The sequence below is a fragment of the Dryobates pubescens genome, chromosome Z (assembly GCF_014839835.1).
Source record: "Dryobates pubescens isolate bDryPub1 chromosome Z, bDryPub1.pri, whole genome shotgun sequence".
NCBI lineage: Eukaryota > Metazoa > Chordata > Aves > Piciformes > Picidae > Dryobates > Dryobates pubescens.
This window is the reverse complement of record NC_071657.1, coordinates 26,544,491-26,558,149: the sequence shown is the minus strand read 5'-3', so window position 1 is coordinate 26,558,149 and position 13,659 is coordinate 26,544,491. Positions and strand designations below refer to the sequence as shown.

Here is a 13,659-nt window from a genome sequence, read left to right as displayed (position 1 = left end):
AGGTTAAAGTCACCCATAAGAACAAGGTCTGGTGATCTTGAGACAGCCTCTAGCTGCCTATAAAATAATTCATCGACCTCTTCATCCTACTTGGGTGGTCTATAACAGATTCCAACCAGGATGTCAGCCTTGTTGGACTTCCCTCTAATTCTCACCCACAGGCTCTCAACCTGATCATCCTTAATCCCTAATTCCATGGGGTCTAGAGCCTCCCTGATGTACAGGGCTACTAATAATGGGGATCTGACTTTCTGCAAAGATACACAAGGCAAGGAGTGTAATCCTGTTTGCAGCTATATTTGCCTAGGTGTTCAGCTTTCATATAGACCAAAAGAGAAAGAGAAGAAAATTGGAAAACCATGGTGTTCTTATTATTTTAAGCCACAATCTAGGTATGCTTCAGATGCACAGCACCTCTGGTTGTTGTGCGGTTTTGGGGTGTTTTTTTGGTTTTGTTTTTTTTTTTGAGTGTCTTTGTATTTTCTTTATCTAAATTCTTCCTGGATGTGAGGACAGTATGGTACATTTAGCCTGTTAGAAATGCTATAGTAGATCAGACAGGAGCTAATAAAGTGAAAAAACCTATTTTAATAGTACCACATTGAGTGATCAAAAATCAGCAAACAGATGTGATTCCAGCTCTTCAAGGAGATAGTCAATAGGATCCCTTGGGAAATGGCATTCAGGGACAAGGCAGCAGAACAGAGATGTTAGGTTTTAAGGAGAGTTTTCTTACAGCACAAGAGCTCTCTATCTCCAGATGCAAGAAATCAGACAAGGGAAGAGCCCAGCATGGAGGTAGTGGAACACCAGAACATATTGCACAGGGAGGTGGTTGAGGTCCCATCCTGGAGATAGTCAAGGTCAGGCTTGACAGAGCTCTGGGTAATATGATCTGTTAGAGGATATCCCTGCTCACTGCAGGGGTTTGCTCTACCTGATCTTTGGAGGTCCCTTCCAACTTACACTTATGACTTGCTGGTCAAATGGCAAGTAAGAACTTCACAAACAGTTCAAGCAGGGACAGGTATTTTTTTTAATAGTATGGACATGCTTCCAGGTTGTGTAGGAATGAAGCCAGGAAAGCCATTGGGTAGTTGGAGTTGAGCTTGGGAAGAGATGGGAAGAATAACAAGAAGAGCTTCTACAGGTATGTCAACCGGAAAAGGAAAGTTAAGGAAAACATACCCACATGATGAGCAAGAATAACAAGATGGTAACAACAGAAAAGAAGGCTAAGGCACTCAATAACTTTGTTGCCTTCCTTTTCACTGGCAGCCTCTCTCCTCATATCTATCAAGTTGAAGGACCACACAATGGAGAGCACAAGATGAAGACCAGCCGGTCAAAATTCTTCCCACTGTAATTGAAGACAGGGTTTATGACCACCTAAGGAACATGAACATATACAAGCCTATGCGACCCGATGAGATGCATCCCAGAATTCAGAGGGCTGTACCTGCCAAGCCACTCTTCACAGAATTCAAAAGGTCCTTGCAGCCAGATGAAGCCCCTGGTGACTGGGACAGTGCTGTCCAGGGAGGTGGTGGAGGCCTCATTGTTGAAGCGCAACCTGGTGTATTTGGGAATGCCTGTAACTACTGCAGGGAAGTTGGATTAGATGACCTTGAGAGGTCCCTTACAGTTCAGTGCATTCTATGACTGTAATTCTATGACTTAAGTAAGATTTAGCAGAGCTAAATCTTGCCACATCGGTCAAGAAAAATGTGATTTCCTGCATCCACTTAATTGCTGCTATGGTGAAAGTCAAAGTTATAAGTGTAGTTTTGAATCTGAGGCTTAAAGTAACAATTTGAGGTTTCTTTCCTTCCCAGTAGAGTAACAGCATTAAAGACCTGCTCAGCCTACTTCAATGTATAATTCTAATTCATGAGAAATTTAAAAGGAAGTTTAATGTGAAACATGTTTATCCCAACTATAACCAGCATCACCAGCTATCTTAAATACTGTTTTTTCCCACTTAGTTTATTGTTAAGATCTATGTATAAAGAAAATATTTTTTCATTACACTTTCTTTTTTTTTTGTTGTGGGTCTTTTGTTTGTTTGGCTCTTTTCTTTTTGGGCGGTTTGTTTTTGTTCAGGCCACAGAACTTACTGCAAGTCGTATAATAAGCAAAATGGAAGAAGATTCTACATCTCTTTGTTGTAAACACTTGTTCCACCAGAGTGTTTTTTAAGGATGCAAGACATTTTATGTTCCTTTTGTTCCAAATTGATTACTGTGTTACACCAGCTCAGGTGTTTTTAATGTAAAGTTTACATATTCTAAATACTTGCTTGGCTCTGTCCAGAAAACCTGCACCAAATGTCTGTAAAATAATGGTAGGTGATGGTGGTGTAGTTATGTCAATACTTTAAATACTAGTACTAATTTTAAGAACCCAATTATACATTTGTAAAAATGTACTTCCTAAGTGAGTTTAAAAAGAGATTAAACATGCCTAGCTGCTCTGAACAACTAAAGACAAAGTACATGGGTAACTGGTACCACACCTTTACAGATATGGAAATCACAAACTTCTGACAATGTTGCAACTAAAGTGCAAAATGTCACATGCTTTTGGGATGTGTCGTGGTTTGGGAGACCAATTCTCCCACCACAGGCAAAAGAAAAGACTCAGACAAACGGATTAGAAAAGTGGTGGAAGATTTAAATGGAAAAACAAAAAAAAAACCAATGAAAGTTTTACAGAGACCCACAAGCACCATGACAAAACAGAGAGATCCCAGAACATACCCAAGAACATCCCATCCCCACCTGGGGGTACACCCAAAATCCCCCCAGGGCTCTTTCTCCACCCCCAACCCAGCCTTGGGCCTGGGCAGGCCCAAGGGAGGCAGCTCATGCCATTTTACCTAGGCAGCAGCGAGGGAAGAAAGAGGAAGTGAAGACCCCCGCACTGATGTATTATAGGGGAGCAGGGCATTACAGGAATGGAATACCTGGTTTGCTGTGACCACCCCCTGAGCTGGGCCCACCCCTTGGGACGTCCCAGGTGTGGCCTGTGTAGCGGCATCAGGAGGCTGGCACCCAACCTAAAACACCACAGGCTGTTAAGAACCAAAGCTTAAGCAGTTTGTATGAATAGTGATACCTGTCATTTGAGCTAAAATTTTAAAGCTGGTATGAGAACAACTTTTGTGAATATCTACTACCTGAATTCTGAGCTTAGGCAAGATTTGGTGAATATGAAGGACTGTCCTTCTGTATCTTCTGGGAACAGTTATCTCTCTTTGCCACAGGATACAAAGAGACTTGTAAAGCTCCAGTCCTTATTTGAAAAAACAAAACAAAAACAAAACCACAACAAAACAAACAACGGTTTAAGAGTGTCCTCTTGAGGAACTACAGATCAATCCATCAGAAGTTGTCTTGCACAGAAACGCTTTTGTAGGAATTGGATTTTGGTATTGGTTGGGGCATTTTTATAGTTGTTTTGGGCTAGTTTTGCCTTTTTTTTTTTTTTTTTAATATAGTTTGCTCTCTTGTTTTCTTAAATGATACTAAAGAGATATTACCTAATAGGTTTGAATTAGACAATTATAGTTTTAGGCATGAATGTTTCAAGTTTTGTTGATCTGGGAATAAGCTTGTACACCAGTTGAGGAGAACATAATGCCAGAGCTCTCCAATGTCACTTCTTCCTGCCAACCCATGAAGATGGGTGGACTCGGAGTTGATGGAGTTCAAGGAGTGCAGCTGTCCAGCTCAGTGTCTTGCAGTACTGTGGTGGAACAGAGTTTTCTACTGTAAAATTTGGCATGAAAAGTTCCTGTCAGTCCTCTTGATCTTCTTATAGATATTGCAAGTGCCCTAGCTGTATTTCCCCAAATGGTCAAACCTGAAAATTATCACTTGCATCAATTTATGTATCTGCTTTCTTGAATTCTATGGAGAAATTGTCTCAGTGTCATGTTATTGCCCGAAACAGCCTAGAGGTGATATAATAGAAACCTTCCCTAGGAAAAGTGATAGGTAGCAATCCATACAATGTGAACTAACACCGAGTGCACAGTTTTGAGCTCCTGTCTCCAAGTCTGAAAGCGTGACATTGTTATGATATCTTTTTTCCCCTCATTGCCTATGTAGATTAGACTTTTGATTTTCACTAGGAGAGTTTGATCTGAACCAGAAAGGTTTGATTGTAGATCATTTCGGGGAGGAAAAAAAAGAATAAAAGACTATTTGAAAGTTACTCTTAGAGAAGGCAGGTAAAGCAGGAGCATGTGCAAGAGGCTTGGTTTGAAAATTATTGCAGGCTGGAAACTTGAAAATCAGGTTTCTGAGAACACTGTGTTTGCAAGATAAAGTTGGTTTCTGTGTTCTTGGGTGTCATTTCTGTGTCCATATTATTTATAAATTATATGTGAATATTAGTTGTTTGGTTTATTTTTATCAAACCCACAAGAGTCTTGGCAGCATTTCTTGCTGTGCCATTTAAGCTTGTGAGTCAACTGTGTTTTTGTTGTTTTTCCTTTCTCTAGCAAATATTTATCAGCTGCAAAGGTAGTGTTTAAAAGAAATGCATGAAGTTATTGTTGATCTTGTGATTTAAAAAAGAAGTGGAGGGCAGAGAGCAGCTGGAGAATTCAGAAAAAAAAAATTTAGAAGAAAGCCCTTGATATGTACAGAGAATTTAAAGTATTTTTCTCTGAAAAGAACTATGTGGGAAGGAAATATAGGCTGTGAAATAACAAATATTTTCTTATAAAAACCTCAAGTAAGTTTTCACCTCGAGTACTGTGTCCAGTTCTGGGCCCCTCAGTTTAGGAAGGAGGCTGACTTGCTGGAACGAGTTCAGAGAAGAGCAACAAAGTTGGTGAGGGGTTTGGAACATAAGCCCTACGAGGAGAGGCTGAGGGAGCTGGGGTTGCTTAGCCTGGAGAAGAGGAGACTCAGGGGTGACCTTATTACTCTCTACAACTACCTGAAGGGAGGTTGTAGACAGACGGATGTTGGTCTTTTCTCCCAGGTGGCCAGTACCAGAACAAGAGGACACAGTCTCAGGCTGCACCAGGGGAGGTTCAGGCTAGATGTTAGGAAAAAGTTCTATACAGAGAGAGTGATTGCCCATTGGAATGGGCTGCCTGGGGAGGTGGTGGAGTCGCCATCACTGGAGGTTTTCAGGAGAAGGCTTGATGGGGTGCTTGGTGCCATGGGTTAGTTGTTTGGGAGGTGTTGGACTGGTTGATGGGTTGGACGTGATGATCTTGAAGGTCTCTTCCAACCTGGTTTATTCTATGTATTCTATGTATTCTATTCTAAATTTTCAAACATGAAGATCTAGTTCTTCACTTCTACCTCATCTTACTTACATATCTTATGTATGGCTGTAGGCATCAATTGCCAACTGCTGCATTTTACAAAATTCTATGATATTTATTACAAATTTAATTTGCTGCCTATTTTGTTATAGATTTAATTTGCTCCATAAATACTAGAGACATTGTTCCATGTTTAACCGGTAGGTGCCATTTTATTTTGACTGTCCTGAAAGTCTTGCAGTGCCTCAGCTGTCAGCTTTGCTGTAACCAGATGCACTGTGCAGAGTGGTTGGAATCACACCAGACACTTTGCTGATTTGGATGTTGTACCTGAGACCAGCAGGTATGCAAGTATCCTTTTTTGGAGCACAGACTGGATAGAATAACTTTGATACTTGAAGCTGTGCACTATGAGCAAAGGGGAGGAGGTGGAAGATCAGTGTCAGTAGTGAGGTCAGTCTACCCTATCTTGAATCTGAGGAAAGAGATCATTCAACTTTTGAATTCTGACAGACACATTTGCTTAATATGAGTCAGCCTGCTTCAGTGAGTTACTTGAGCAAGAGATAAAGATCAGGGTGGGTACAGAAGTCAATGAATAAGTGGTGTTTATCCTGATTTCTTTATTATCTCTGTTGCTTCACTTTAGTGGTTGTATGCTTAGTGGAAGCTTCAGATTTTGAGAAACCTGATCTGCCATCAATTCTACCTTGGAGGAGCTTGTCATGAGCACCTGAATGAATTACTTTTATTAATTGGAGTACCTTGGAGAACAGATCTTTGATCTTTGGAAATGTGAAGTTAGTCTTAGATGTGTTGTCAATTTAAGTGCTTCACTGCTCCTGTTTTACTTATCATTAGAATTGTGATCGATTAGCTTGTAGTGTATTTTATTGCCTTATTTCCTAAATTAACAAAGTAACAACACAAACCTCAAATACTGAAAATGTTTAGAATATTTAGAAATAACTAGTGTCTATGATGAAATGATTACTTCACTCTGAAAGAGAATCATAGAATCATGGAATCGTAGCATGCCCTGGTTTGGAAGAAAACTCTAGAGATCATCTAGTCCACAGAGACATCCCCAAATAGACTGGGTTGCTCAAAGCCCCATCAAGCCTCACATTTCTGAATGTCTTCAGGGATGGGACCTCTACCACCTCCCTGGGCAACCTGTTCCAGTGTTCTACCACCCTTACTGTAAATTACTTTTTCTGAATGTACAATCTAATTCTGCTTTTCACTAGTTTGAGGCCATTGCCCCTTGTCCTAGCCCTACAGACCTTTGTAAACAGTCTCTCCACAGCTTTTTTGTAGGCTGCCTGCAGGTACTGGAAGGCCACTACAAAGTCTCTCCAGAACCTTCACTTTTCTCAGTTGAACAAACCCCACTCTCTCAGCCTGTCTTCACAGCAGAGATGCTGAAGTCCTCTGATCATCTTTGTGGCTCTCCTTTGGACCCTCTCTATCAGGTCCTCGTCCCTCTTGTATGAAGGGCCCCAGAGCTGGACACAATACTACAGGTGAGGTCTCACCACAGCAGAGGAGAGTGGCAGAATCACCTCATTCTTCTGGCCATGCTTCTTTTGATGCAGTCCAGGATGTGATTTGCCTTCTGGGCTGCAAGTGCACATTGTTGGCTAATGTCCAGCTTTTTGTCCATCAGTACCCCTAAGCCCTTTTCCACAGGGCTGCTGTCCATTGCATTCTCCTGCAGCCTGTACTGATAATGAGGATTGTCTGACCCAGGTGCAGAAACCTTCACTTAGGCTTGTTGAACCTCGTGAGGTTCACCTGGGCCCATTTCTCCAAACTGTCTCTCAGTCATGTCAGCTGCCCCACTCAGCTTGGTGTCATCTGCAAACTTGCTAAGGGTGAACTCAATCTCACTGTCCATAGAATTATGAAAATATTAAACAGCACTGGTCCCATAGCAGACCCCTGAGGGAAACCGCTTGTTGCCCATCTCTACCCAATATTGAGCTACGGACCACTACCCTCTGGATATGACTATCCAGCCAATTATTCACTGAGATGTTCACCCACCTAACCACTACCTCTCCAACTCAGAGAGAAGGATGTTGTCAGAAACCACATCAAAACCCTTGCAGAAGTTCACATAGAAGGCAACAATTGCCTTTCTCTCATTCTCTGATGTAGTCATTCCATTGTAGAAAGCCACAAGTTTGGTCAGGCAGGACTTGCCCTTACTGTCTCAAATCACATCCTTGTCCTCCATGTGCCTTATCAGAGCTTCTAGGAGGATCTGTTCCATGACCTTACAGGCACAGAGGTGAGGCTGACAGTTTGGTAGCTCCCGGGATCATCCTTTCTACCCTTCTTAAAAAAGGATGTAGAGACATGGCTAAATTTCTTTCATATTGAGGGAAATTCATTGTTACAGAGGTGACCCCTGGAAAATGGTGTTGAGGGTCAACATTTCACATTAATAACATGTTGCTGTTTGTCTGTGTGGTTGCTTTGGAAGACAAATACTGGTGTTTGTTGTACAAGAGAGAAGAGGACACCTTGTGATGTACAATAACATACTTACTGTTTGAGGTTAAACATGTAAAAGATTTCTTGTGAGATTGAGGTCTATAACTGTAGATAAGTGAAAATGGATGGAACAGACTTCCTGCTGTTTACATTACTGCTCCTTTTCCTGCAGCAAGATCCAAACAGATTAGGATTCACATAAAAATATTCAAAATATCAATGTTATCATATTTTTTGAGTTTAAAAACAAAAATAAAGTTAAAATATAATGCTTTTAATTATTTTTTTTAAAAAGTACATCTTGATTTCTATTTTTCAGCATAAATTAAATTATGTATTTTGTGTGAACTAAGGATACCTTGCAATGTTCATTTGGGGGACTTTGCTTGCATTCTCCCAAATCTGAGCTTTTTTAACGTTTCTGAGTCTTCCAGGCTCAGCCTGACCTTTGAGGCAAACAAAACTATGGACTTCATATTAATGCCACCAGAAGTATTCTCACTGGTCTTAATGAAGTAAAGATTTTACCTTCAAGATTGTTGTGGCTTTATGTGGCTTTAGCAGATCACACATCAAGAAGATTTTTGCAGAGTTTGATGACTATTTGATAGCATGAGAAAAGCTTCCTCATATAATTTTTCTAATCTTCACTACTTTCCTTGGCTTACCTTTGGAATAGTGAGCAGCGATTTAGGATTTTATTTTAAAATTAGGTTTTATGCTTTTTTTGTTAAACCTCACCATTGCTTCACTGGCTAAAATCAGTTTTATTTAACACTCTATGTTATTCTTCTACTTCAGAAAGCTATTTAGGAAATAGTGTGTTTTGAAAGGGCTTTTTTTTTCTGTTGTACCACTTAAATTTCTGATTGGTTTTCAACTCAGCCAATGTATTCCTGTTTGCCAAGTGGAAAACACACAGATTTAACATCAAGCTGAAGTTTCACATATCAATGTATCTAGCTTAAAGGTAACCTTAAATATAGTTGTGTTTAGATTTGTAACATCAGAAGTAGCAACAGAGTACTGTGTGAAAGGTCTGTTGCCTCTTGTTAAATTAAATATTACTTAGTTTTTAATTTTCATACATGCAGAGCCTCATTATCTAGATTACAAGTAAACAAATAAAAATTGTTCTGGATGTTTGCACAAATAAAAGAGCTATCTTACTCGCTATGAATACTTAAAGTTTGAGAAAATTTTTAATGCAGTGGAAAGTTCTTAGTTGTGCATATGCCAAATTCTACTCATCTGAGGATTGTCAAGAAAAAAAACCATTCTAATGTGGTCAATTTCTGCATTAAAAATAATAGTGTAACATTCTGATATATAATTATGTATGCTATGTAAAGTACAATACTGTCCCTGAAAAAGTTCTGTTCATATTCCATATAGGAGGAGTAGCTGATTTTTATGAGCTTATGTTTTTTTATTTCTTTTTCCCCCCCAAAGAAAGCAGGTATTACTCTCATTATATAAAGTATTCAGATGAGGGTTTGTGTTCTGTATGTTCAGCTTCTAGTTCACACTTACACTTGTGCTTACCATGTTTCTTCCTGTGGCAGTTTAGGAACAGGGGAGACACCATGATCAGGCAGATGGTTTTCCCAGGGTGAGGCTCATCCTTTGCACTCCAGGTGTGCTGGCCACTGTGATCTCCCCAAATCTGGGAAACTTGACTGCATAATTTGTGGTATGGACTGCGTTCCTGCTCTCCCTGATATTGAGTAACACCTCCAGTGTCCAGAGTGTCCAACCAGGAGACGGACACAGGAAATAATGTATTTCTACCTATAAATCCTGAACCCTATAAATCTGATTGCAAAGTCATTGTAATTCTCTTTCTTTCCTCTCTGCTCCTGTGGGAGATACTTCCCTATCAGGTAAACAGTGGGGGAGTATCTCAAGCCTGTTTATGCCTAATGCCAGGAGGAAAAGGTGGGGGTAGGAGCAGGGGCAGTCTCAGGCCTGGCCACCCTGAGACCAGCCTAGCAATGATGGGGGAAGAAAGAGCCCTGGGGGTTTTAGGTGCACCCCAGGTGGGGAGAAGGGAAGCACTGGACTTTTGGATATGGTGCAAGGGAACTCTGTATGCTTTGGAATATGCTTGCCACTGTGCTTTGTAATTTTGTAGAATATTAATTGCTTTTCCATTTAAACTTTCCATTACTATTCAATGCATTTATGAGTGTCATTCTTTTGGCCCTTTTGAAGCAATAGATTATCCATCCTGTTCTAAACTAGGACAGTTCCACTTCCCTTTTATATTAATGTTCTGCATAAATCATACAATGATAATTCCAATTGTATGCACTTTGTATAATAGGAAAATGCTTATTTACCTGGACCATTATCACACTGTGTCAATAGCTACTTTGTCAGTTTTCAAGTTGCATAGTCTTAAAGGGTTTTGCACTCATTCTAAAGCATGCTGGTTTATATCTCTTGTCTGACAAATTAGATCAATTTATTTTAGTGGCAAATAATTATATTTTTTATAAATTACAGAACTTGTTTTTGTCTCTTTTTGGATATGACTTTTGTGCTGCAAGGTAGCTAATTTAAACAAAGTAGCACTAAATAAGTTCAAACACAAACATTTCCACAGCTCACAGAAAATGTGTTCTTGTAATAAATGAAGAAATAGCATTTGGGTCTTTCGGCTCTCATGTTTACAGTGTCAGAACACCTCAAGACATTCTGTGAAAGCCTTAACATTCCATTGTTTAATAGGGTTGTGTGCTTATACTAGATGCATTCTTACTGGAAGTAATGAGGGGTCATCGAAGATGAAAGGCTTCAAAATGGCAATCATTTAATAATTTTATTTAACTCTGACTATGTGCCTCAGAAATTATGGTTACATGAAGGCAATCTGTTTCACTAGCAATACACCTAGAATACATATAACTCTTTTTCCATTAATCTAGATATATATTCAAACAGCAAAATGAAATTTTCAGGCAAGAAGATAAAATTAGCTGGGACTTTAAAAATTATTTTCCTATTGTTTTCCTATCGGTTTGTATCACAGAGTTCCTCAAGCTGATGGTTCCCCAGCCACATATCAGAAGCAGCAGCCCATGACTTTTGAGACAGAATCTGTTTAAAATTATTAAAATCCTTAACATAATACTTACAGTGTTTCAAGGGACTAAAAAACATGGGAACCAAAACATAAGGATACAATGTTTGTTCCAAAAAAATTATTCCAGGTAAATATCATAGTATCATAGTATTAGTGAGGGTTGGAAGGGACCACAAGGATCATCTAGTTCCAACCCCCCTGCTATGGGCAGGGACACCCCACACTAGATCAGGCAGGCCAGAGCCTCATCCAGACTGGTCTTAAACATCTCCAGGGATGGCGCCCCAACCACCTCCCTGGACAGCCTGTTCCAGGCCTTCACCACTCTCATGGGGAAGAACTTCCTCTTCACATCCAGCCTGAATCTCCCCACCTCCAGCTTCATTCCATTCCCCCTAGTCCTATCACTACCTGATATCCTAAGAAGTCCTTCCCCAGCCTTCTTGTAGGCCCCCTTCAGATACTGGAAGGCAACAATTAGGTCACCTCAGAGCCTTCTCTTCTCCAGACTGAACAGCCCCAACTCCTTCAGTCTGTCCTCATAGGAGATGTGCTCCAGCCCTCTGATCATCCTCGTGGCCCTTCTCTGGACACATCCAGCATGTCCATATCCCTCTTGTAATAGGAGCTCCAGATCTGGATGCAGTACTCCAGGTGGGGTCTCACCAGACCTGAGTAGAGGGGGAGAATCACCTCCCTTGACCTGCTGGCCACACTTCTCTTGATGCAGCCCAGATACAAATATAAGACTGAGGGGACAGGTGTGATGTGAAGAATGAATCATTATGGTTCAGCATCATAGAAGTGGCTGGAGGGCCGACCCCAGAGAGTGGTGGTGAATGATGACACATCCAGCTGGCAGCCAGTCACTAGTGGTGTCCTCCAGGGATCAGTGTTGGGCCCCATCCTATTCAATATCTTTATTGATGCTCTGAACAAGGGGATTGAGTCCATCACCAGTAAATTTGTAGATGACACCAAATTGGGAGCAGGTGTCAATCTGTTAAAGGGTAGGAGGGCTTTGCACATGGACCTTGACAGGCTGGACAGATGAACAGAGTCCAGTGGCATGAAATTTAACACATCCAAGTGCCGGGTTCTGCACATTGGCCACAGCAACCCCATGCAGTGCTACAGGCTGGGGTCAGAGTGGCTGGAGAGGAGCCAGGAAGAAAGGGACCTGGGGTTACTGCTTGACAGTAGGCTGAACATGAGCCTGCAGTGTGCCCAGGCGGCCAGGAAGGCCAATGGCATCCTGGCCTGAATCAGGAATAGTATGGCCAGCAGGAGCAGGGAGGTCATTCTGCCCCTGTAGTCAGCACTGGTTAGGCCACACCTTGAGTCCTGTGTCCAGTTCTGGGGCCCTCAGTTTAGGAAAGATGTTGCATTGCTAGAATGTGTCCAGAGAAGGGCAACAAGGCTGGTGAGGGGGTTGGAGCCCAAGCCCTATGAGGTGTGAGCTGAGTGAGCTGGGGTTGTTTAGCCTGCAGAAGAGGAGATACAGATGAGACTCTACTGCTGCCTGCAACTACCTTAAGGGTGGTTGTAGCCAGCCAGGGGGTGGTTTCTTCCCCCAGGCAACCAGCAACAGAACAAGAGGCCATAGTCTCAAGCTGTACAGGGGGAAGTCCAGGCTGGATCTCAGCAAGTTTTTCACAGAAGAGTGATTGCCCATTGGAATGGGCTGCCCAGGGAGGCGGTGGGGTTGTTGTTCCTGAAGGTGTTTAGGAAAAGATTGGATAAGTCATTTAGTGCCATGGTCTAGTTGATTAGTTAGGGTTGGGTGATTGATTGGACTTGATGATAGTGGAAGTCTCTTTCAACCTGGTTGATTCGGTCATTCTGTGATTCTGTAACTACTTTGGGTGTCTGAAGGTAGACTATGCATAAAGGCTGAACTGAGGACCTTCAGCAGAAACCACCCTTCAGATAGGTTTGGCCTCTCCTGAAGGAGAAAATGCCCAAACAGTTTTCCCTAACAGATTATTTTCTCTAATAGCAGGAACTTTATCACCTTCTACCCTTTGTAACAAATCTGAGTGTGCAGGTCCAGCTCGATTCACTGAACCTCTACTATGCACCAGCCAGGTTACTTGTACTAGATGTTTCTCCCAGTTTTTCAAAGATCCACCCCTGTGGCTTTGACAGTGGTCTTCAGCAAACCATTGTAGCATTCAATCTTCCCTGCAGCTGGTAGGGGATGTGGAATATCCACTCAATGCTGTGCTCTTTGGCCCAGTTTTTCACAAGATTGTTTTTGAAATGAGTTCTGTTGTCCGACTCAATCCTCTCTGGAGTTCCGTGTCTCCACAGGACTTGTCTCTCCAGACCAAGAATGGTGTTGCATGCAGTTTCATGTGTAACTGAATAAGTTTCCAGCTATCCAGTGCTTGCCTCTACCATAGTCAGCACATATTGCTTACCAGACTGAGAACGAGGTAGAGTGATATAGTCAATCTGCCAGGCCTCCCCATACTTGTACGTGGACCCTCGGTCACCATACCACAAGGGCTTAATTCGCTTTGTCTGCCTAATAGCAGCATGAATGTCACGGTCATGGATGACTTGCATTATAGCATCTATGGAAATGTCAATGGATCTGTCACAAGCCAACTGGTACATTGCATCTCTGCCTTGATGTCCTGACGAATCGTGAGCCTACCGAGCTAGGAAGAGCTCACCTCTGTGTTTCCAGTCACGGTCAAGATCAGAGTTTGTATCTACTTGAGAAACTCTTGCAGCTAAATCTGCCTGATGATTGTGTTGATGTTCCTCAGTAGCT

General features: G+C 41.6%; 1 non-coding gene across 1 annotated transcript; it reads left to right on the top strand.

Annotated features, from left to right (window-relative positions):
* The first annotated feature begins 9,350 nt into the window (after positions 1–9,350).
* Positions 9,351–9,510, top strand: LOC128899555 (U1 spliceosomal RNA). The gene has a single exon (XR_008463147.1). It is a non-coding gene; the product is annotated as a U1 spliceosomal RNA (small nuclear RNA).
* Positions 9,511–13,659: the final 4,149 nt, after the last annotated feature.